Raw genomic sequence first — 24,533 nt, 5'->3', positions numbered from 1 at the left:
TAAACCTAAAGGTACTCGGGTACTGGATTTTTACACAACAGTGCCAAAAAGAAGGTTAGGTTTTTGTGGGTTATACACGACTCTTAGCTGGTGAGGCGAATATTTAGTTTCTGATTTGAAGTAATGTAACAAAAAGTTTGGGGGAGTTTGCGGCCGTGTTTCAGTCTTCGCTATCCTCGGTCGTTCACTAGAAAACCTGGAGATCCGATAGTCAAGCTGCACTTAAAGCACTGACTGCCGCAGAAGTCTCGTCCAAATTAGTTCTGGAATGCGTTGAGACGTTAAACATGCTAGGAAGGAACAACAACATCCGCCTAGTATGGGTCGGGACCCATGTGACGTTGCTGTGGCCCGGGGGCCACAGCAACGTCCCCGGCAATGAAACCGCTGACGAACTGGCTAGGCTTGGGGCCGAGAGTCTCATATATGGTCCAGAACCAGTCTGTGGTATAACTCCCAGTACCACAAAGCAAGTGCTCAAGGAATGGGGTCACAGACTATGCAGGAAACAATGGGCTGAGACCCCTGGCCTTGAACACTCCAAGGCACTAATTCCTGACTTCAACGAAACAATCAGAATTAGTGCTCACCTTGGGTAAGAACCAATTAAGAATCTTTACCAGAAGCCTAACAAGGCACTGCAAGCTCATCAAACACCTAAACAGAATGGGAATTGTAGCATAACGACTTGCTTTCCGCACTTATGACTAGTTATGATTGAGGTGCGAGTCAGCGATAGCGCGATGTAGCTCGCCCTTAGCGACATCTATGTTCCCCAAAGGCTACCTAGGTAGTAAAAAATAAAAATGATACAAATAATATTATAGTCACGATTATAGTCATAGTGCCGCCGCCCTGGAACAATTTTTTTTGTAATTACTAACAAGCTAATTTTTTGTGAGTAGCTTCATTTCGATAAGACAAACAACTTTTTTATCTGCGAAAAATCTTGAAAGTGGTAGCTAACAGAGATAGAAAGGACTTCATACTTTGATTTGATGGTCCTAAAATATGGATTGTTCTATTTGTAGGACAATGTTACTCTTAAATTATATAACTATTAACCTACCAATATAAAAAAATCGGCTGGTTGGGGTTCCGTTTTAGGTTTGTGTAGTCAACCAAGTTTTGTTCAACCGTACTTTTTTCCAACAAAAAACCATCCTAATTCCTATCCTGTTATCAATGATTTCCTTGAAGTGCGAGATAAAAACACTTTGGTTATGACTTATGAGTTATGACTTTTGTAATAGAATATTTTAGTTACATTAAAATGATGTTTTAATTTAGATCATTTATTAATTTTGGTAATCATAATAATATTTGTTTAGTAAGTAATAACTTTGACGACCTCTGTGGCTCAGTGGTTAAGCGTGTGTGGGTGGCTCAAGCCGGGAGTCGCGGGGTTCGAATCCCGCCGACGGAACAAGTTTTCAATGTTCGTGGGTCATGGATGTGTATTAAATATTATGTGTATGATATAATAAAAATCTTAAACATTATTATGTTTAATATTATATTTATAAGTAAGTATTAAATATATTTCCGTTGTCTGCTCCCCGTAACAAAGTCCTTCTGGTACTTAGCACGGGGCCAGACTGACGTGGTGTGAAGCGTCCATATTATAGATATAAAGATTATAGACAATATTAGGCCTATGTAGGACTTAAGAGACGAGTTTTTGTTTTTTAACCGACTTCCAAAAAGGAGGTTTCTCAATTCGACCGTATTTATTAATGTTCTCTTTTAATCACTTTGGAGATGCGAAATCAAAATACCTATGCGAGATTTTCCTTATTCCCTATCTGGAGCCCGCATACAAAGGACAAATATTCAAAATCCGTTATACTAGGCTCACAGAGGCAGCAGGTGTTAACACGTGGCTGATGTATGTATGTATGCGCATAATACATGACATGGTAACTAGGCCTATTGAATATTTCGAATATTGACTGTCGGTTCCAACCGACAAAAACATTGTTTTACCAAAATATGTTTCTGTGAAAAATAGATTTGTGTACATTTAACAAATTATAAAACGTAAGATAATGCACACGTGTTTTACACGTGGGAGAGCCATGCTTTGGCATGAATGGGCCGGCTCGACCGGAGAAATACCACGGGCTCACAGAAAACCGGCGTGAAACAGCGCCGTGTTTCGCCGAGTGAGGGAGTTCACCGAAGGCCCAATACCCTACCCTACCCTCCCCTATTTCCTTCCCTTACCCTGCTCTCCCCTATTACCCTGTTCCCTCTTAAAAGGCCGGCCGGCAACGCAGCTCTACTGATGCTGCGAGTGTCCATGGGCGATGGAAGTTGCTTTCCATCAGGTGACCCGCTTGCTTGTTTGCCCCCTTATTTCATTTAAAAAAATGTGTGTCTTAGCGTCTTTCATACAATTTTTAGCAGTCGTATCGAATGCAAGTTGATTATGTACTGGGTGTTTAGAATCCGCTCGTTGTATTGGGGCCAAATAACTAGACCATAATAACTTCAAGTGGATAGTAATATATTAATATCATTAATATATTATGTTTACATCAAGGAATATGAACAATAATTTCTTAAAAAAGTGACAATTTAAAACAACCATGGGCGTACCGAGGGGGGGGGGGGCAGGGGGGGGGGGGCAGCTGCCCCCCCCCTGGATCATGTTGACGTCCATTTGTTTGCAATACAACTAAAAATTATTAATTTTTTATTCTTTTTAAACACCTAGCTTATAAAAAATCTGATTTGCCCCCCCCTGGCCCAGAATCTGCGTAATTCCCCCCCCCCCCCCCTGGCCCAGAACCTGGGCAATTTGCCCCCCCCCCCCCTGGCCCAGAACCTGGGTACGCCCATGAAAACAACACTCGGCGAAACGTCATTACTATTTATTTTTAATATTTAGAACCAGTTCTAAAATGAGTCCTAAAAGGTTCTAAACACTAGGTATGTTGTCTACGATTCCATAAAAGAATTACTATCAAGGTACAATTGAAAAACAAAAAGATCATAAAACCAGATACACACAGATACAAAAAATTCAAATTTCCTTTCATATTGTTTTCGGAGGTTTTTCTGAAGGGACTAAATAGGTTTCTTGAAAGGGTAGGGTCCATATCGATCATATCATAACAGAGGAAATAAGTGGGAAATACAAAAATGTAGATCAAAGGTCCAAAAGGTCTCGTAAGGAGTAGGGTGGGTATGCTTATGCTAAATGACGGACAAGGAGACCATTTTTTAGATTTAAACTTTAAACATTGAAACATTTTAAAAAGATTTTTCGATATTTTCTATAAATATTATGACGACGTACATAATATAATATACACTTGCTATTTAACCGAGCTTCGCTCGGTATTCGATAAAACACGAATAAAATGACATTTTCTAAAAATTATTCCTGGCTAGATCGATTTATCGCCCCCGAAACCCCCTATATACTAAATTTCATGAAAATCGTTGGAGCCGATTCCGAGATTCCAATAATAAATATATAAGTACAAGAATTGCTCGTTTGAAAATATGAGATAACCATCTAAACACGTTACGTCAATGAAAATTTTATGACGAAGAGTTTGAGAACTAAATGAAAGTACGAAAGTTCACGAAATGCAATCCTACTTGTGATAAATGAAAAAAAAGTATGACAAATGAGCACTATATTCTGACCACTTAAAGCGTGATTCTCGTAGCATACATTCAGTATGCTACGAAGGTCGCACTTGAATTGGTCACCCTAGAACCAAGGTACTGGTTTACTTTTCGGAACCTATCATAAGTATACATATAGATTATAGACCAATCAGAACGTTTGTAACGTTGGTTTGACATTTCAATTTGTAGTTTGATGAACAACAACCTGGATCAATTAAGGAACAAAAATTGCAATTAATAAAAATTGCAAAATCGAGGATGTCAAAGTTCAAGCGGCAAAAAGAAGCACAAAACTTCATAAAAATCGGCCAAGTGCGAGTCGGACTCGCGCACGAAGGGTTCCGTACCATTATAGAGCAAAATTAGGCCAAAAATTGTGTTTTTTGTATGGGAGCCCCTCTTAATTTCTTATTTTATTTTAATATTGTTATTAAATATTAAAGAACACATATGATAACTAAAGACTTTGAGAAAAAATTAAGTATCTACCTGTTGCCATTATTGATATAGAGCAAAAAAGGCCAAAAAAACCACGTTTGTTGTATGGGAGCCCCCCTTAAATATTTATTTTATTTTATTTTTAGTATTTGTTGTTATATCGGCAATAGGTATACACAATCTGTGAAAATTTCAGATGTTTAGCTATAGCGGTTCTTGAGTTACAGCCTGGAGACAGACGAACAGACGGATAGACGGACAGACATCGAAGTCTCAGTAATAGGGTCCCGTTTTTACCCTTTGGGTACGGAACCCTAAAAAAGTCAAAATTTGTACCTATTCAATTTTGTGCCTCTTTAAATTTCAATTTCAACAGTGTCAGCAAAGTCAGCCATTTTATTCTGCACCAAAAATCAATGTCCATCAAAACCCTTCCTGCTGGCTACCTCGTAAGCAATACTGGCCGGTATGCAGGGGGAAGGGCGGAGGGATATTCATACAGAGTTTAAATCAATCCGCCCTTTAAGGGACCGGACCAGATCAGGAAATTTGCTGAGGGATGCCACTTTCTGGAGTTGAGTTGTCGATATATTGGGTACAAGATGACGCCCGCAACTCCGTTGCGCCAAAATTCGTTTATAGCGCGGGAACTGTACATTTTTCCGGGATAAAAAGTATCGTATGTCCTTTCCCGGGACTCAAAGTACCTCCATACCAAACAGTAAAGTCGCTTCAGCGGTTTGAGCGCGAAGAGGTAACAAATAGACAGATAGACACACTTTGCAATGTTTTTTTTCTTTTTTTTTTTTAACGGGCTTTGGCCCACCACACATTCCCACCACTGTATCTCCTGTGTCGCCAGGATCGACAGCGGCATCCAACCACGAAAACCCTTTGATATGATCTCAGGGAGCCCGAGGGGCATGCTAAAGCTGTCTTGGGACCCGCAACGAAATTAATCAGAAGAAAATAGGAGGAGTAGGAAGAATTCCAGATTCCCTCCAAAAATATAAAGCGGGAGACAGCACAAAGTTGCAGTGACCGAAAGTCAAAGAACGGAAGGGGAGAAGCACCACGGGAATTAACGTTAATAATAATAGTGACTACTATGCTAGAGCTAAATTAATAAAATACATACACGTTTAGAATTGGATATATTATACTATAGTTAAACGAATACCATTTGACTAAGCACCCTGATCATATTCGCTACATGCCCTCCGTGTAAAATTGGATTTATTGGCCGTAGTTTATAGCTCGTGTGACGGCTCCTGAACTAACTGATAACGACTACTCCCACATGACCTTTACGTCCAGGAAATAAGGTACAATTTCGCAAGTTCAGGGGTACAATAATTACGGACGGTACTTCTGGGTTTTATGAAACACTAAATCTATTTTATACTTTGATTCATAGCTGATTATAAAGATGGATGGGCTCTGCCAAAATCTTTCTTAATATCTTAATGCGAAAGCATATAATATAATGTTATGTAAGTCAGTTAAAACCAAAACGAAAAGAGAATTATATTGTAAGTTAATACCAAAATCAGAAGAAACGAGACGAAACGCAGAGAGAAAGAGTGACGCCGCATTTCTTTGCGCATCGCCGAGTCGTCTCATCTCGTTTTTACATCCCGACAAAAGTACATAGCACTGAGGTGATGATGATGAAGTATTACTAAGAACGTTATCGATAATGACAACTTTTAAATATCAAAACTAGATCGAAATTGGACCATTCTTTTGAATGCTACGAAGCCACGGATATACGTACACATTACACACTGACAGACAGACACGTCAAACTTATAATATATATTTTTTGTCGAGGGGTAATACACAATTTTAAAATATTTTGTCATTAAAATATAACTTATTAGACGAGTAAAGGTATGTCTCTATTACTACAAAAAATAAAACAAAAAAAACATCGATGACAAAGTAAATTTCCATCCCTAGTCGATCAGTGCGTCGTCGGCATTCGCGCGGAAACGGCAAATGGGCGGACAACAACCCTGTCGGCAAGTGCTCTACTTACTGTGTAATACGGCTATTGCTACCCCGATATAGTAGCTTCAGTGATAAGCTTTAAAGCTTAGAAAGCTATAGTAGATATTGTTATTTAAGGCTTTCATTTAAAGACTAGACGACGCTTACAACTCCGTGGTACTAAAATTCGTTTACCGCGCGGAGCATACGTTTTTCCGGGATAAAAAGTATCATATGTAAAACACATAGGATACCTAGGACTCAAAGTCTGTCTGTCTGTATGTTACTTCTTCACACTTCAACCACTGAACCGATTCTGCTGAAAATTGCTATGTAGATACTTTGAGTCCCGGGAAAGGACATAAGATACTTTTTAAACCGGAAAATGTACGGTTTTTTTTATGAAATAAGGGGGGCAAACGAGCAAACGGGTCACCTGATGGAAAGCAACTTCCGTCGCCCATGGACACTCGCAGCATCAGAAGAGCTGCATGTGCGTTGCCGGCCTTTTAAGAAAGAATAGTGTAGTAGGGGAGGGTAGGGAAGGGAAGGGAATAGGGTAGGGGATTGGGCCTCCGGTAAACTCACTCACTCGGCGAAACACAGCGCAAGCGCTGTTTCACGCCAGTTTTCTGTGAGAACGTGGTATTTATCCAGGTGAGCCGGCCCATTCGTGCCGAAGCATGGCTCTCCCACGGTTCCCACGTCACAAGCGAATTTAGGAGCAACGGAGTTGCGGGCAGTATCTATATATTGGCACAGTATAGATTATTGTCACAATAGGAACAGACAGAATATCTTAGTCTTATATCTTTAAACGAGCAATTCTTGTATTAATTTATAGGAGGTTTCGATAAATCGATCTAGCTAGGAATCATTTTTAGAATATGTCATTTTATTCGTGTTTTATCGCATACCGAGCAAAGCTCGGTCAAATAGCAAGTGCATTTTAAAACAGTCAAAATTTATCAAATATTATTCTTGCAATAAATCACAATTCAAAATATAAAGTATACTTACTGCGACATAGATTTCTTAGGACCATCATCTTAACAATGATGAAAATAAGCCCCGAGCCTTCGCAAATTGGGGCAACTCGACGCATTTAGACAAAAGATTCACGATTACCCTCGGTAATATACATTTTTCCCCAGAAAAATCTTAGGCCGTTTATCCACTGTCACCGGACCGTCACCGAGAAACGGCCCTAGTATAAATAGGCCGTATAGGCCATGGCCTAGTGGCGGCAGTCCTATGGGGTCGACAGCATCCTAGGATGCTCCTAGGCCGGCAGATTTTGTTCAATGGACGGCGAAAATGTAGTGGCTAACACTCATAAAAGATGTAAATCCGGTACTGTCAAAAAGGAGATTTTTTGGGCCGATAAAATTCCAAAATAGTCTAATTTTATATGGATTTCAGAAATTTGCGAGACACGTCACACTGACGAAATCTGTCATTTCAGTATAAATTTAGAATTAATACATCTATGCGTCGCGTTGAGGTCTGAATTGACCCATAGTCAGTTTCATGTCGCTAGACCAATGTCGGTAGAGATATGTCGGTATAATGAATCCTATAGCCTACGTCATAAAGTGACCTTTTATTTGAATTTTCGTCGGTGACGTTCCGGTAACCGTGGACAAAAGGCTTAATACAGATTTTCCCCCCGAAAATCTTAAGCCCAAGTGGAATCATGAAATGCGTCGGGACAATCACAATTTTCTTGATTAAAACGCGAAAACAAAGACGTTTGACAGCCGAAACAAGATGGCCGCCACTCGGGCGGAACGTCATCCGTCAAAAAATTCAGCCCGGTCAGACGGAGTTTACGATGCAGGGCTGCCAGCTCAAAATCGGTTAACCGCAGAGAAAATGACTACTTACAATGATGAAATACCTAAAGCAGATATGTTACTCCCGTGCGCGTTGTGAAGATTCAAATACGGCGCAATTGGGCCGTCTGTTGTTTAGTCTGCATCGAGCGCAGTCACGAATGTGCCGCGTCTTGTCTTACCTAAATAAATTAAAAATGACGTCGTGCGCGTTTCGAAAATATACCAATTATGACTCAAAAAAAAAAAACAAAACACATGTAATCTCTTAACACATGTCTTGATTGCAAAAAATACCTCGATTATTTACATTTTCAATAATTTTTTCGAACAATCTGGAAAAAATCGAATTTTCGTCATAGCTCAGGCGAAGAAAGAGACAACGATACGATTCGACGTTTAAAAATAGAACTGTCTCTTTTATGTAAATGGTTTTTCATATCTTTTGTTTCACTTATCTGTCAAATTTGTCAATGTTTGCAATTTTGAATTTGAAAATTGTTCGGAAGATATTTAAACCGGAAAATAGTATGGACGTAACAGATCTGTATATGTAGAATATCATTGACTACTTAGCTTTAATTTAATTAAAAGTTTTGTTAAACTAGGGTTGAAAAAATTAGGGTTTATGTAAAAATATATAAAAACTTGAAGTTAAGTAATCATAAAATGTCTTTGAGTGCGGGCGGGAGATCTCTTAAGGTCTGTCTTCAGGTTAGGCCATAATCGTTGACAATGATTTTAAATACCATGATTACGAAACTGTTTATGGCGAAATCCGCGTCGATCATTATTTATTGATAATTATAGAAGAGTAAAGCCCTCCGGAATAGTTTGGTCCATCATGGACCAAATTTTTTTTTATAAATCCAAGTATTTTCTAAGATATATATTGGTCCATAGTAGATAAACGTACACCTACTATTATTCGTGTAATATGTGGGTACATAATATTATATGAACTCTCAAAAGTGTCAATAAAGCAAATTCGATGTTTTACTCAATCCCTATTACCCTAAGGCCTAAGCAAAGGACGGCGTTATCATCTTTCTTTTGTTTCTTTCATTATCCTTCTTTTTTTATCAATAGAATTTTCCATCAGCTGTCAGCCCTGGCGTTCTATATTGTTCTAAATAACATCACAAAAGGCGATTTTTCTTCGTGAATTTCCTCATAAAATATAAACGCTTTCCCAAGGCCGGCTTTTATCCACGGTCAATATTATGGTTACACTAAAACACAGATGTAAGGTGGGAAAAACTGCAGATATTTTGTGTTTACCATCGTAGAATTCATAGACATAATTTGGCCGGTATATCTCAATTAAGGTGACACCGTAATATACTTTCTTTAACATAGGTGGTGACTTGTACATTATACTATAACGGAAATTTATTTTTTAAGACGATTACGAAAGACGATTTTGAATAAATTTTGCGCAGATAGAGTTAACCACGTAGGAGAACGTTACGTAATAACTTATCGCGGAAAAACGTAGGGTTATCTTAGGAATAATTTACGCAAAGTCACGTTTGAAAGCTAGTAATTTATTCAATCAATTTAAGAAATCAAAATAGATGTCATAAGTATCCTATGTCCTTTCCCGGGTTTTAAATTGTCCTCGTTCCAAATTTCATCTGAATCGATTTATCTGTTTAAGCGTGAAGAGGCAACAGATAGACTTTCATATTAATTTGTCATTAGTAAGGATAAGAAAAAATATACTCTTTATTTCGTCTGAAAATATAATTTATAAACTCAACATCAAGAAAGTCTGTATCAGACACTTAAATAACAATCTTAAAGCAACTTTTTCATTAAGCTAAAATTAGATACAATCATAACAAGACAGAAATAACTGCAACACCAGGAGAGCTCCAAGTGCACGTTTTAACCGGATATTTTAAACTGATAAAGGGTTGGACTAAAATAGCCTGTAGTTTAAGTGTTTGGGAGTTTGTTACAAACGAGCGGACATTTCGCCTGATGTATCGATTAATCCATACTATAATATTATAAATGCGAAAGTGTGTCTGTCTGTTTGCTCTTCAAGCCCAAACCTCTGAACCGATTTTGCTACAATTTGGTATGGAGATACTTTTTTCACCTGAAAAAATGTACGGTACCCGCGTGATAATCGAATTTTGGCGCAACGGAGTTGCAGGCGTCATCTAGTTTTGTTATAAAAGTAAACAAATAAGAGGGTCCATGAATTGAGTAAGACTTTTTTTGCTTTAATATTACAATAAATATATTTTTTTTTGTTGCAGGTATGTAATTTTTATAATCTCAAGCCAGTTTGAGGAAATTCGAGGTGAGTATGTCGTGAGGAATAATCATCATATTTTTAAGAATTTATTGTCGGTGCCAAACGGTCTAATAATTATGATTAACGAATGCAACTAACACTCGACCACGATAGTTTTAGAAAAATAAACCGGCCAAGTGCGAGTTGGACTCGCCCATGAAGGGTTCCGCAGCAGCAATAAGGTTTATTTTTATGAAATTAAGAGGTTTTTGATTTATTTTCATATTTCAGTTGATTTAATGAAAGTCAAATTAAGGTTTACCATTTATGACGTATAAAAAAACTACTGGCTAGATCTCGTTCGAACCAATTTTCGTTGGTAGTTTTTGTAGTAACGTACATCATATATTTTTATTAGACTTATCATGACCTACTTTAGAACTTTAGAAGTTTAAGGGGGGGGGGGGGGGGCGGCACACATTTTACCGCTTTGGAAGGGTGTCTCTCGCAAACTATTCAGGTTAGAATTAAGATATTAGAAACCTCAATATGAATTTTGAAGACCTATCCATAGATACTCCACACGCATAGGTTAGATGAATTTTTTTTTTGTTTCAGTTGTATCTATGTGGCCCCTAAAATTTGTAATAATTTTTCCAGTTTTGTATCAAAATCTTAAAGCGGTTCACAGACTACATCTACTTACCAAGTTTCAATAGTATAGCTTTTATAGTTTCGGAGAAAAGTGGCTGTGACATACGGACGAACAGACAGACAGACAGACAGACATGACGAATCTATAAGGGTTCCGTTTTTTGCCATTTGGCTACGGAACCGTAAAAACTACACGAACTGGCCATTTAGCCAAAACTTTTTGTTATCGCTTCGTTGTAGAATCGCCAACCAAAATGTATGGAATTTAACATAAGCGTTCGTTAATATGACATTGACGTCCGACTCGTCTTATGTCAATTCCGTACATTTTGATCGGCGATTCTATAAGGCTGATTCTCCAAACCGCAAAATTTAGTTGTCCGGACGTATAAACTACCCGCAGAGTTACATATGTAGACCTTTGTATTTTTTTATAATAATATAAGGTGTGATCTAACTGGGCCACTTAGGTTCTGTAGAAAAACTTAATTGTAAATATAATTAAAATTAATTTAAAGGTCGAAAATTTGATTCCCTGGACGTGTCCTGTCCCCAGAATTCACTATAAATTCCCAAAAAAAACCCCACAAATACGATGAAATTCTAATTTCAAAGTAAATAAATCATAAGAGTATAAACAAAATATTTATAAAACAATTGTATATAAACGTATATCTTAATATATATATTTCTTGTGTGCGTGTGTATGTGACTGAACTCCTCCTAAACGACTGGACCAATTTTGATGAAATTTTTTGTGTGTGTTCGTGGAGATTCGAGAATGGTTTAGATTTACAGTTTGGTCTGCTGGAAAATGTTTTTTCAATTAATTTCTTATTTATAAGGAGTTGTTGATTTTGGAATGTTTTACATTAGATCCGGCGGACGGCGCTATCATCGCATTCAATATTATTCTATTTCAATTTTAGTTTGTCCTGACAGATGGTGCTACGATTAATTTGAAAAAAAATTTGTTATTCAATTCATGTGCTGATTAAAATATTAAATAAATAACACATAGGCTACAATTTTAACCGACTTTCAAAATGGGGGAGGTGTTATGTTCGTTTTCTTATATTCAACGATTACTCCGCCGTTTGTTAACCGATTTTCAAAATTTTTCTTTTGGTATATAGGGTATCATCCCAATTTGGTATTATATTCAGAAAAGTGGTGATCTGATGAAGGATCCATAAGTAATCGAGGGAACTCCTCAAAACTTATAGGGAAACATATGGTGACTTCGGTTTCGTGAGAAGTATTCTAAGCATATGCTACCAACAAGTAAGATTTTGCACCGAAATATACCTGGTATACCGTGGTTCGGAAGGTGCTGAGAGAATTCCTGATTCTTTATAGATACAAGTTTGGGAGTTTCGGCGTTGTTTTAAGAACAGAAAGCATATGCTACTATGCAAATTACATTCTTCATCATCATCATCATCATCATCACTACCATATTATACCATTTCATAGTCTTTTAGATCGAGACTCGAGTTTGTCAAGCGATAATTAAAAAAAAATCTATATCTACCTAATATTATAAACCTGAAGAGTATGTTTGCTTGAACGCGTCAATCTCAGAAACTACAGGTCCGATTTAAAATACTTATCTCAGTGTTAGATAGATCATTTATCGAGTAAGACTCATCATTTATCGAGAAGGTTATATTATATTATTACTCTAAGACTAATACGACAGAAGAAACTCAGGAAAATGTGGGAAAAACGGGGGAAATATTTTTTATGGGAAAATGTACCTACGGATTCTGTAAAATTTCTAATTTACGCGGGCGAAGCCGCGCGGGACATCTAGTATCATTATATAAATAGAAAAAGTCATTTTAAGATTAGTCCTGGCTCACATAGTGATTCCCTATACGCTTCACTTGGAGGCTCGTACCTCCCTAGTTATAAGAAGCACGTGGTTGCGGGTGCGCAGAGCGGGAGAACATCATGGAAGGAGGTCACACAATTCGTTGCTCCATTTCCGAGTTACAAAGGAAAATATCTGATTCCCTCAACCTTGGTTCCTTACACAATTGATTCCCTATTCGCTAATTACAATGTAATTTCCAAAGTTAAGTTAATTTATCTAAGTATTTTGATATCGTTGGTTTATTTAGCTGAAAAAGCTTTTTTCTATTAGCTTTGTTGATTCCCTAGGTTAGAAAAATTTAAATCAAAATGTCTTCTAAAATTGTGAAGTGAAAAAGGGCCCAAACAGATAATTATTTTTATAATTCACTTAAGAATAATATGCGATTATTGATTCAAAAAAATATGCAGAAATAAAAATGTTCCAGGGAATCAACTAAATAATCCGAATCCGGAGAAATGCCCATAAAGAAGCGATAAAAGATCTTGGCTCACCCCCCAGGTACGGCTTTTTAGTAGGAGTTTAGCAACTAACTTTACGACACGAAAATATTATTTACTAGATGACGCCCGCAACTCCGTTGCGTCAAAATTCGTTTATAGCGCGGAAACCGTACATTTTTCCGGGATAAAAAGTATCTCCATACCAAATTTCAGGAAAATCGGCTCAGCGGTTTGGGCGTGAAGAGGTAACACTTTCCTATTTATAATATTAGTATGAAATGAGCATAGATATTAGATATATATTAAGTTATAATGACGTCTTCAAAATGTGAAAAACATCTATGGCCCCACTTTTTTTTAACTCTAAGGGTCTCGAACAGCCATGTCTAGTGTCTACTATTTCCATCGTTATGTCTAATTAAAAATCCTATTAAACTTAGCGTCTACCGGATAACCGGGTTACTCGGGTTACTCGATTTAACCGGGTTAATATTTAATAACCCGCCCGGTTAGTCGCGGGTAATAAGGGGAGGAAGGGAGTGATTATGGTGCTAGTGAGGGTTTTGGGAATGGGTCAGTATGATGATGATGAAATTAATATTATTATTTTCACTTTTATATTCAAGTTTAGAAGATTTCTAAACATGGCCGGCTTCTATCCGAAGTTTGAACGAACAAAAATATACGTTTACGTAGTCACGTAAAAGTATATTTTTGGAATATTGACTGGCTATTTGATTGGAAACAAAAAAAAATTATAAATATATTTTTAACACATCTCTCTCCATAGGGCTGCTGTAAGAAATTTCTTTAGAAATAAGCAGTTCCTTTGTGTCGTCTTTCTATGTCATTTTTTATGTAAACAGTATCTTGTGTGCAATAAATGTTTAAATAAATAAATAAATAAATGTATTCACTTATTTTGCTATTTGAATAAACTTGTCTAAATATCATCAATGCACATTGATACTTGCATTGTAACTATGTAGTTTTACTCGAATTTTAATTTGTTCTGGAAATTATGATATTTGCAACCAGTTTTATTTACTTTTTAGTATTTAAGAAGGTGAAAATGTTATGTGTTATACACGTGCTGTTGTTTGGGCACATGGTTGTAAAATGTAGAGTTTTCATGCGGTTTTCAGTAGATAGAGTAATCAAGAAGAATAGAGTACTGCAGTTAAGTTTACAAAGCTAAGTTATCTTTAACTAGATATTTAAGCAGTTAAGAACGTAAAACAAACGAGGTGTTTGTTGTAACATAAAAACACACATTCAATAAAAATACGGTGATCGATGCGTTGTTTTCAAAGTCAATCCTCGACTCCGGCTGAATCCGCGAACACAACTGAAAATCTTCCGATGCAATTGCCACCTCGCGCGGGCAATCGGCGGGGCGCGGCGCGGCAGTCGGGCGGCGGACGCCGCGCGCGACGGACGACCGGCATGTGACCCTGCCCGCGCGCGCCATGACCGACGGGGCGGGCCGGCCCAAGCCCGCGCCGCCCCGCAAGCCCGACAGCCTGGCCCTCGCCTGGCGCGACGACCCTCCCCCGCCCGCGCCCGATGACTTCGGCGGGTTCAAGCCCTACGCGCCGCCCGCCACGCTGCGCCGGCCCGTCGGCACCGCACCACGCGCGCCCCCGCCGGCCCGACGCCCGCGGTCCGTCGGCTTCGACGACTGGACGATGCGGCGGCCGGTGCCGACGCGGCCGATCCCGTCCTCCCGGAGCGACTACCAGCTGCAGCGCCCGGCGATTATGACGAACGGCTACGGCGCGGTGCCGCCGGCGACGTCGCGCCGCCTGTCGCTGCCCGGCGGCCCGTCGAACCCGCCGAAGATGTCGGCGACGTTCCACGGCCTGGCGGGTCTGTTCGGGCCGCCGGAGCCGACGCCGACGGGCCTGCTGACGCCCAGCACGCCGGCCGCCGTGCGCGAGGCGGTCCGGCACCTGCTGCAGCAGCCCCGCAACGGATTCCCCATCATGGACCACAAACTCTCCCTGTTCATCGATATCCTGGATGCGCAGGAGCGTTTCTCTCAGGTACTTGTCAAAGAGTGTTACTTCTCGTAGCAGCCTGTAAATAATGTCCTATCTACGTATACAAGCAACGTTTCTTACAATACAACACACATGTTAATTTCAAGTTCTCTCTACACACATAATCGACAGATTATGTGTGTAGAGTCCGATGTTGTTTTGTTGCTGAAGGCTTCACGTTGTTATTTCCAATTTATGCATTTGACTATTACGACTTACGGCAGCAATCAGATACATTTAATGACGGTCCAACTTCAAAATCATGAAGATGTTTACAGATAATGTATAGGAATTATTTCAAAACCTTCATTTAATTACAGTTTATTAATTATTATTATTCGTTTCTGAGTGCGGTAGTTGGTGGCAAGGCTTAGTGAAAAAACACGAAATTTTCACCTACTTCTCAGATTCGCTAGCGCTGTGTAACACAATATACACCGTAACGAATGAGTTACTAAACTGTGTGCAAATAAACAAAGTTCAACAAAAACTTTGTAAAGTCAAAGTTTTTTAAAGCTTTGTGAAGCTGCGCAAATATAAAACCTCAAAGTAAAACTGCAAAGCAAATAAGTTCATTCAAATAGCAAATTAAAATAGCAATTTCCGCAAGAAAAATCATTTGAAATCTATGAAAAACTATGTAAAAAATTTAAGAGAAAATTCTATTTCGCGTAGACTTTTTGTAATTATTTTCAAGTCTGGCTAGGACTTAATTAGATTTCAAACGAAGTCCTTACAAAACGCGGCATACAGCTCCTTTTAGACAAAAACACAATTTTATTGATATTGAATGAAATAAAATTAACAAGTTCTTTTACCAAAAAGAGCTTGTTAATTTTATTTCATTCACGACTATTTTTACTAAGTACTAACTTGGTAAAAATAGTCGTCTCTCTATAATTTGTAGCTTCCAAACGATACACAAAATGTTTGACTACGCCGATCGGGACTTAAAATACAAACTAATCTAATATATTTAAAATAAGTCGGGGTTTCCTTCCTGACGCTATAACTCCAGAACGCACGAACCGATTTCCTCGGTTTTGCATTCGTTGGAAAGGTCTCAGGCTCCGTGAGGTCTATAGAAACAAAAAATCAGAAAAAACTCCAAGAGAAAAGCAGGAAAATAGGGAAAATCATTTTATGGCAAAACAACGTTTGCCGGGACAGCTAGTATGTATTATAAATGGCAAAGTGTGTCTGTCTGCCTGTTATGTCCTCACGTTCAAAACGCTGAACCAATTTTGCTGTTGATTTACTTTTTATCCCGGAAAAAAGTAAGATTTCCGCGCGATACACCAATTAAGGCGCATCTAGCGTCATCTAGTAAAGTATATTCACAGCGAAAAACCTCCTCCTTTTTTGGAAGTCGGTGAAAAACTGGAGTTTTGATCATGGCTTTTAGTTCGCATAGAGGAGCAAATATACCGTCAGCTTGAATTTTTCATTTCACAGACTATTTCGTAGTTTTTTCGTGATAAATACGCCGACAGAAATTAAAAAGTACGACTGTTTCTCAAATTTTAGACAGCTGCTATGATCCAGAATTTTACTAATATATAAATCGAAAGTGTTTGTCCCTGTTACTTCTGCGCGATTAAGCTGAACAGATTTTGAGGAAATTCGATGACGATACATTGAAATTTTAATCCCAGAAAAATATAGTTTTGTGTCACGGAAATGTTCCCGAATCATTAATAAATTTTTCGCGTTAAACAGACAAACAGACAGACAAAATGTCAACTTTCGTATATATAATATTAGTACCCGGACAAGCCTATGTAGTAACTAACCTGTAATCAAGTTACTTTTCATTTTAAAATTGTCGACAACCCTGCCAGGGCTGCCACAAGTTTTACGACTAATAAAACACACTTTTTATTCTGTGTCTTTTTATCTCCTTTCAGTGAAATAAAATATATGAGGGTACTTCCATAAAATATTTATTAACTTTATATTATTCTGGTATATTTGTATTTCTATGTTGTAGTAGGATTTATTTGATGTTAGGTGTATAGGTGTAACCAAAAGAAGTGAAAATACTTTGGGGTTCATCGTCTCTTGTACATAGTTCACTGTGAAAGTAGCAATTTCAATAAAACTACAGTTTTCTTACTAACAGTTTTCAAGACTAATATTTTTTTTTTTTTTATCGACGCTTCACACCACGTCAGTCTGGCCCCGTGGTAAGTACCTGAAGGACTTGTGTTACAGGTACCAGACAACGGATATATATTTAATACTTTTTATACTATACATATATTTAAGATTTTTATTATATGATACACATATTTAATACACATCCATGACCCAGGAACTTTGAAAAACTTTTTGTTCCGTCGGCGGGATTCGAACCCGCGACCCCCGGGTTGAGCTACCAACGCGCTCACCACTGAGCCACAGAGGTCGTCAAAAATATTATTACAGTGAAAACGTTAAATGCCACAAAGCTTTATAGTTTATAAGTTACTAGCGACCCACCCCGGCGTCGCATGGGTATAGATTTATTTATTTATTAAAGTTAATTAAAACGGGTTACCCCAATTACAATAATTAACTACAATCTTGACTTAAAATTAAAACTTAAAATTAATTATGACATTGTTACAATACATAAACAAATTAGATTAAATAGTAATAGAAGAAACCCTTTCGTACTTACTTTCACAAAATCCTACACATGCTCTCTTCACATCCAACCACTTATCAACAAACACATCACATTCAGGATTAGCCGACAGAAGGGCGTTGAGCAAGTTTAGTGCTCGGTACAGCGGGGACTCAGCTCTCGCGACAGTCCGACATGTCGGCAGTGCGAATAATTTTGGCCGACGGCTAGGACGGTGCTTTAGATAGTTGTCAGGCACAAACAAGCGGCACATTAAGGCATGGAGTTCAGGGCAATCGATTATATTGCGAAGGATTTTTAAGGCAACCAATAGTAGGTCAACGCCTCGTCGGACCTCTAGAGATTGGTAACCTAAGGTACCCAAGAGATAGCCAGTTGGGTACATGTAAGGGTAGTATCCGTACACTTTCTTAAATAAAAATCTGAGAAACGCCTTTTGGATTTTTTCCAGCATCAGAATTGATGTAGCTGTGTAGGGAGCCCAGACACACGCATTTGTTTCTAGCTTGCTGCGTACTAGTGCGTTATATAGCAATTTTATAACGGCGGGATTTTTAAAGTCCTTAACGTTGCGGAGTACAAAACCTAGACGTTTGAAACTGTCTTGAGCCGTCTCATATATGTGGTCCCTAAACGTAAGAGTTTTGTCAAAGTACACCCCTAAGTCCTTGATACTATGGACACGGGAAATAATATGACCATCCATAGAATAATTAAAGATGATCGGGTGTAGCTTCCGCCCATAAGTCATTACGCTACACTTATTCATATTAAACAAAAGGTTGTTGGAAATACTCCAGTATTGTACAGCATCCAAGTCTTTTTGCAGAAGAAGACAGTCATAAAGAGATTTTATGATCATAATAATCTTGAGGTCGTCGGCATACAGTAAACACTTAGCAAACTTAAGAATGGTTGTAAGATCGTTAATAAATATAAGAAATAAGAGTGGGCCCAACACTGACCCTTGGCTAACACCAGAGCGTGTATGATAAGGGGCACTCTCAAAACATCCATACCTCACAAATTGTTTCCGATCACGAAGATAATCTGCGAAAAAACGAACAAGACTAGGAGAGAACCCAAGAGCGCTCAACTTTTTGAGGAGGACATCATTATCGACTCTATCAAAGGCTTTGCAGAAATCAAAGTATAGAACGTCCACTTGATAGCCTGCGTCAAGAGCCTTAGAAATTATGTCAACGTGAGCTAGAAGATTCGTACTGACAGAGCGACCAGGACGGAAACCATGCTGGTTGTCAGAAAGAATTCCACGGATCTGTTTCATTAATATATTATGAAGTACCAGCTCAAAAACTTTGGCAACAGAAGGCAATACAGCTATAGGTCTGTGGTTTTCTACAGACAGTCGATCGCTCGTTTTGGGAATAGGTATGACCCTCGATAATTTCCATTGTTCAGGATATATTCCGGCTTTGAGTGATGTGTTGAACAGGTGACATAACGGAACGGTAAATATGTCTTTGCACGCTTTTAGGACATATGGGGGTACACTATCAGTGCCTATCGAGCTGTGTGCTTTTAGCTTGTCGATAGCCTTTTCTACGTCACCATAGATTAAAGACGGAAGAATTATATTAGTTCCCACTGTATTTACAGACTCCAAATTGGGATCTAGTTTAGGTACATCAGGGAGAAAAACGCTAGAGAAGTATCGAGCAAATGCTTCTGCACTTTTAGTTCCAGAATAGAAAGAACCGTTAAATGATACAGTTGGTTCATTTAACGGTTGGGTATAAAATAAAAAGCTGAAAAAATTATTTAAATCGATGGCCTATGATCCTTCACGTGGTCTTCTTCTCATCTGTGCCAAATTATATAAAAATTGCTACAGGTAGTTCGCGAGATAAGCCCTTTTAAATAATTTCCCCCGTTTTTTCCACATTCTCCTATTAGTCTTAGCGTGATAAATATAGCCTATAGCCTTCCTCAATAAATGATCTATTTAACACTGAAAGAATTTTTCAAATCGGACCAGTAGTTCCTGAGATTAGCGCGTTCAAGTTAGCCTTTTCAAATATTTTTTCCCGTTTTTTCCACATTTTACTCTATTTTTTCGCTCCTATTAGTCTTAGCGTGATAAAATATAGCTTATAGCCTTCCTAGATAAATGGGCTATCTAACACTGAAAGAATCATCAAAATCCGTTGCGTAGTTTTAAAGATTAATGGGAACAAAGTGACATGAGGGGAAAAAAAGCGACTATGTTTTATAACATTTTTTTTTATGAAATAAGGGGGCAAACGAGCAAACGAGCAAACTTCCATCGCCCATGGACACTCGCAGCATCAGAAGAGCTGCAAGTGTGTTGCCGACCTTTTAAGAGGGAATAGGGTAATAGGTGAGGGTAGGGAAGGGAAGGGAAGGGAATAGTTGAGGGTAGGAAAGGGAATAGGGGATTGGGCCTCCGGTAAACTCACTCACTCGGCGAAACACAGCACAAGCGCTGTTTCACGCCGGTTTTCTGTGAGAACGTGGTATTTATCCGGTCGAGCCGGCCCATTCGTGCCGAAGAATGGCTCTCCCACGTATAGCATGGCTCTCCCACATATAACATGTCTGTACAATATATTATAAAACAAAGGCATGCAATTTCATATAATATCTATATATTATATGAAATTGTATGCCTCGTCCCGCAGCTCCGACTGTAGTTCCTAGCAAGCACTTACCTGTTAACACAGTTATGACGTCAGTGCACATTTAACTGAAGTTACGCGAGTTAGAGCTTATTGTTCCTAAGTCTTGATTTGTTCATCATCATCAATATACTTTCGTTCTGTATACAGGGTGTAACAAAACTAAGTGATAATACTTTAGGGTGAGTACTGAGTATGTGTTCCTTGTAGAGAGTTCGCTGTGAAAGTAGCAGCGCTGAAAGACGAAATTTTTTTCACTTTTGTATGGGGAAACTCGTGACGTTCGGGCGCTTGCCCATACAAAAGTGAAAAAAAATTGGTCTTTCAACGCTGCTACTTTCACAGTGAACTCTCTACAAGGAACACATACACACCCTAAAGTATTATCACTTAATTTTGTTACAGCCTGTATAAAAACACTAGATGACGCCCGCAACTCCGTTGCGCCAACATTCGTTTATCGCGCGGGAACCGTACATTTTTCCGGGATAAAAAATATCCTATGTCCTTTTCCGGGCTTCAAAGTATCTCCATAAATAATTTCAACAAAGTCGGTCCAGTGGTTTGGGCGTGAAGAGGTAACAGATAGACAGACACAATTTCAAATTTATAATCTTAGTAAAGTATGGATTTACTTTATTTATTATAATACGTGGAAGTTAAAAGATAACACAATCAAACCGTTCGATAATATTTCAATTTACTAATTGCATTAAATTCGGTTCTGAAGTTAAAACTTGCACCATTACGAAATAATTGAGATAGTGTGTTACTGAACTGATTCAGTGAGCGTTGCTGAAGCGCGCATAGTTCAGAAACTTGCGTTGTTCCAGAAGTCCGGATCTATAGTTATTGCTTCGTTCCGAGAACCATGCATTACTTGAATTACCAGATGTTTCACATTGTTCGGAGATATTCATTTTGAAGCGTAAAAACTGTACATTTTGTCGATAACTCCTATGTCTTTTGCAAGGACATGAGTTAGTATTTATGTTTGTACTTATAAAATGTCGTCTAAATAATTTAGCGGAGTAAGCGAAGAGTAAACAGATAGGCATTAAAGTACTTGGCGTTAACATATCAAGCGAAGTACAGTTTCGATATCATCTAGATTCTAGAGGGTAAGGCCAAGTTAGCCTCGAAGAAGCTCTGAACAGAGCGAGACAGTACTTCAGTCCGGACCAACACCTACAACTCTACAAGGCGCAGGTTCTGCCTCATATGGAATATTGTTCTCATCTCTGGGCAGGGGCGCCAAAATACCAACTGCTCCCTCTGGATCGTATCCAACGAAGGGCCGTAGTGTTTCAAACAGCTTGGATCCCCTGGAATTACGCCGAGATGCAGCTTCACTCTGCATCCTCTATCGGTTGTATAACGGGGAGTGCTCAGAGGAATTGTTCGGAATCATACTACCTGCAACTTTGCGCCATCGTCCCACGCGAAAAATATGCCTTGATGAGTGGCCGTCTTCCACCGCGCGTTTCTCGCGTAACTTTCTGCCGTGCACTGTAAGACTCTGGAACGAACTGTCACCAGCAGTATTTCCGGACTTATACGACCTGCAAACCTTCAAGAAGATAGCGTATTCCCTCTTAAAAGGCTGGCAACGCACCTGCAGCTCTTCAGATGTTACGAGTGTCCATGGGCGACGGTAGACTTTCCATCAGGTGACCCGTTTGCTCGTTTGCCCCCTTATTTAAAAAAAAATACAAATATGCAAACGTGTGTCTACTGTCTATCTCTTATCTTTTCACGCTTAAACCACTGTACCGATTTTCATGAAATGGTCTATGAAGATACTTTGATTTCTAAGGTAGAAATTACTATGATAGTTGTCTTTAAGAAAATGTTACCAGAGCGATAAATACATTTTTTCTCGATTGAAGTTGCGGACAGTACCTAGTTTTTAATCGACTTCCAATAAGGATGTATTTAGCTGAAGATTATTTTTAATATTATTATCTTTTTTTTTATCATCATCATCATTTATTTGCAAAGAATGTTGTTTACAAAGATCTTAGTTATGTTATACAGTATCAAACATTCTGCTTTAGAAGCATGCAAAATTTAATACAATAATATAAATATTTACCTGCTTATTACAGCGATTATAAATTTTCTATATAAATTTCTTTAAAGTCTAGATTTTCTTTAAAGTTTAGATTATATTAGATAGAAATTCTTTAAAGTCTAGATTTTTATATCATAATTTGTTTAAATACCCGAGGTTTTATATGCTCTATAAAATCATAACGCGAGTCTCAGTTCAAAAATTTATGATCCGCGCCTTGCCTCGGTATATACAATATTGTACATCGCTTACTACCAGCCACCAGGTGCGCGTTTGATGTCTTACGGCATTTTAAAGGTCTTAAGAAAGTCTTTAATAAATAGAAAAAAAAAACCCATCGATCGTGTAAAACGAGACACAATATAATTTATATTGTGTCTTGGTCACCGGTGACCGTATGGGGCTTGATGAATTAATAGTCTATAAAGTGAAGCTAGAAAAAAAGACGAAAGTTTGCTTGGGTGTTCGTTTACATTACACGCTACTGCGCTAATTTTAGTGACATTTGGCATAAACAAAGTTCACCACGGGAAAGAACATAGGATACTTTTTAATTCGAAAAAATCTGCGATTAACGCGGGATACTATTTTGTTTGTCGTGTTTTTTCTCTTATGTATTTGCCGCGTAAAACTGTTTTTACTGGTTATTTTCTTTTATATATAGTACTACTATCTTATATATAGTACCCCATAGCGCTTTAAAATTCTTTTATAGCGTGGTAACCGTACATTTTTTCGGGATAAAATTATCCTATATGCTTTCCCGGGATTTTAAGTATTTCCATACCAAATTTCAGCAATCAAATGGGCGAAATACTTTATATGGCAAAACAACGTTTGCCGGGACAGATAGTGACACGAAAATTTTATATAATTAATATATAAAATTTTCGTGTCACAGTGTTTGTGCCCGAGCTCTTCCAAGACGGCTGAACCGATTTTAATGCACAATCGAGGAAATTCGTTTAATTAACACTGAATTGACATAAGCCTCAATTAAATTAATTGAGGCTTATGTCAATTCAGTGTTAGCTGTGATCGGTCGCGTGGTGACGTAACGCGACCAAATTACTTAGGTCCGCCATCTGTCTAGGAATTAATTTCTCTGATAGTACATTCGTTAGGCTTGAGTATAGGATTTTATCTCCTTTATATTGATACTAGAAATAATGTATAAGGCAAAACAACGTTTGCCAGGCTTGGAAGTACGGATAAACTTCATTCATAACTCCACGTTTCACCATACATCTGACTCCGAACTCCGTGGTACTACTGACACGGGTCGGTAACCCTCTTGACCTCCCACCCCCCACCTCCACACACCCCCATTGTTACCCCCGGGGTGCGAACTTGAACCTTAACGTGTGGTCATAAGGTGGATGAAAAAGTGCGTGTGTTTATTGATAGTTTTTTAAACTGCTGTTGCATTACTGATGCAAGATATTCTACATTTTATTATGAGTTGATGTACTGTAGGTTTAACCCATAAAGTTAATATACCTAGCGGAATAGAGCAACAATCTTGAGCTGTCAAACGTAACTGAAATTGATTTCATCTGTGTGTAAAAATATGTGTACGTATACATTTACACAAGCATGATTGAACATGATTTCTATGAGATTAAATTGTCAACGTGCGGCACGTGCCGACTGGGCGTCAAAAAAAGAGTGCTGCTGTCATGTATCACACGTCTCTTTTTACCACGCAGTGTTATTTATAGTGACATCTCTCTTGCTCAGGCCTTTGTTTCTCTATTCCGCCAGGTATATTAACTTTATGGTTTTCTCTAGTTAAGTATGGTGTAGGCCTATCTGTTAAACCACAAGCTTTAAAGGGTTTGGCTTGTGTGTTCATCAAATTGAGCCTTGCATCTATATACAGTGTGTAACAAAACTAAGTGATAATACTTTAGGGTGTGTACGTGTTCCTTGTAGAGAGTTCACTGTGAAAGTAGCAGCGCTGAAAGACCATTTTTTTCACTTTTGTATGGGGA

At 38.4% G+C, this 24,533-nt stretch overlaps 1 protein-coding gene across 1 annotated transcript in view; it reads left to right on the top strand.

Moving 5' to 3' along the window:
• LOC121736245 (dystrophin, isoforms A/C/F/G/H) overlaps window positions 1-24,533 on the top strand; it is a 523,358-nt gene that overhangs the window by 210,571 nt on the left and 288,254 nt on the right. The gene's annotated exons all lie outside the window — the stretch shown is intronic.

The sequence above is a fragment of the Aricia agestis genome, chromosome 18 (assembly GCF_905147365.1).
Source record: "Aricia agestis chromosome 18, ilAriAges1.1, whole genome shotgun sequence".
Classification (NCBI taxonomy): domain Eukaryota; kingdom Metazoa; phylum Arthropoda; class Insecta; order Lepidoptera; family Lycaenidae; genus Aricia; species Aricia agestis.
This window is presented reverse-complemented; position numbering and strand designations above follow the sequence as displayed.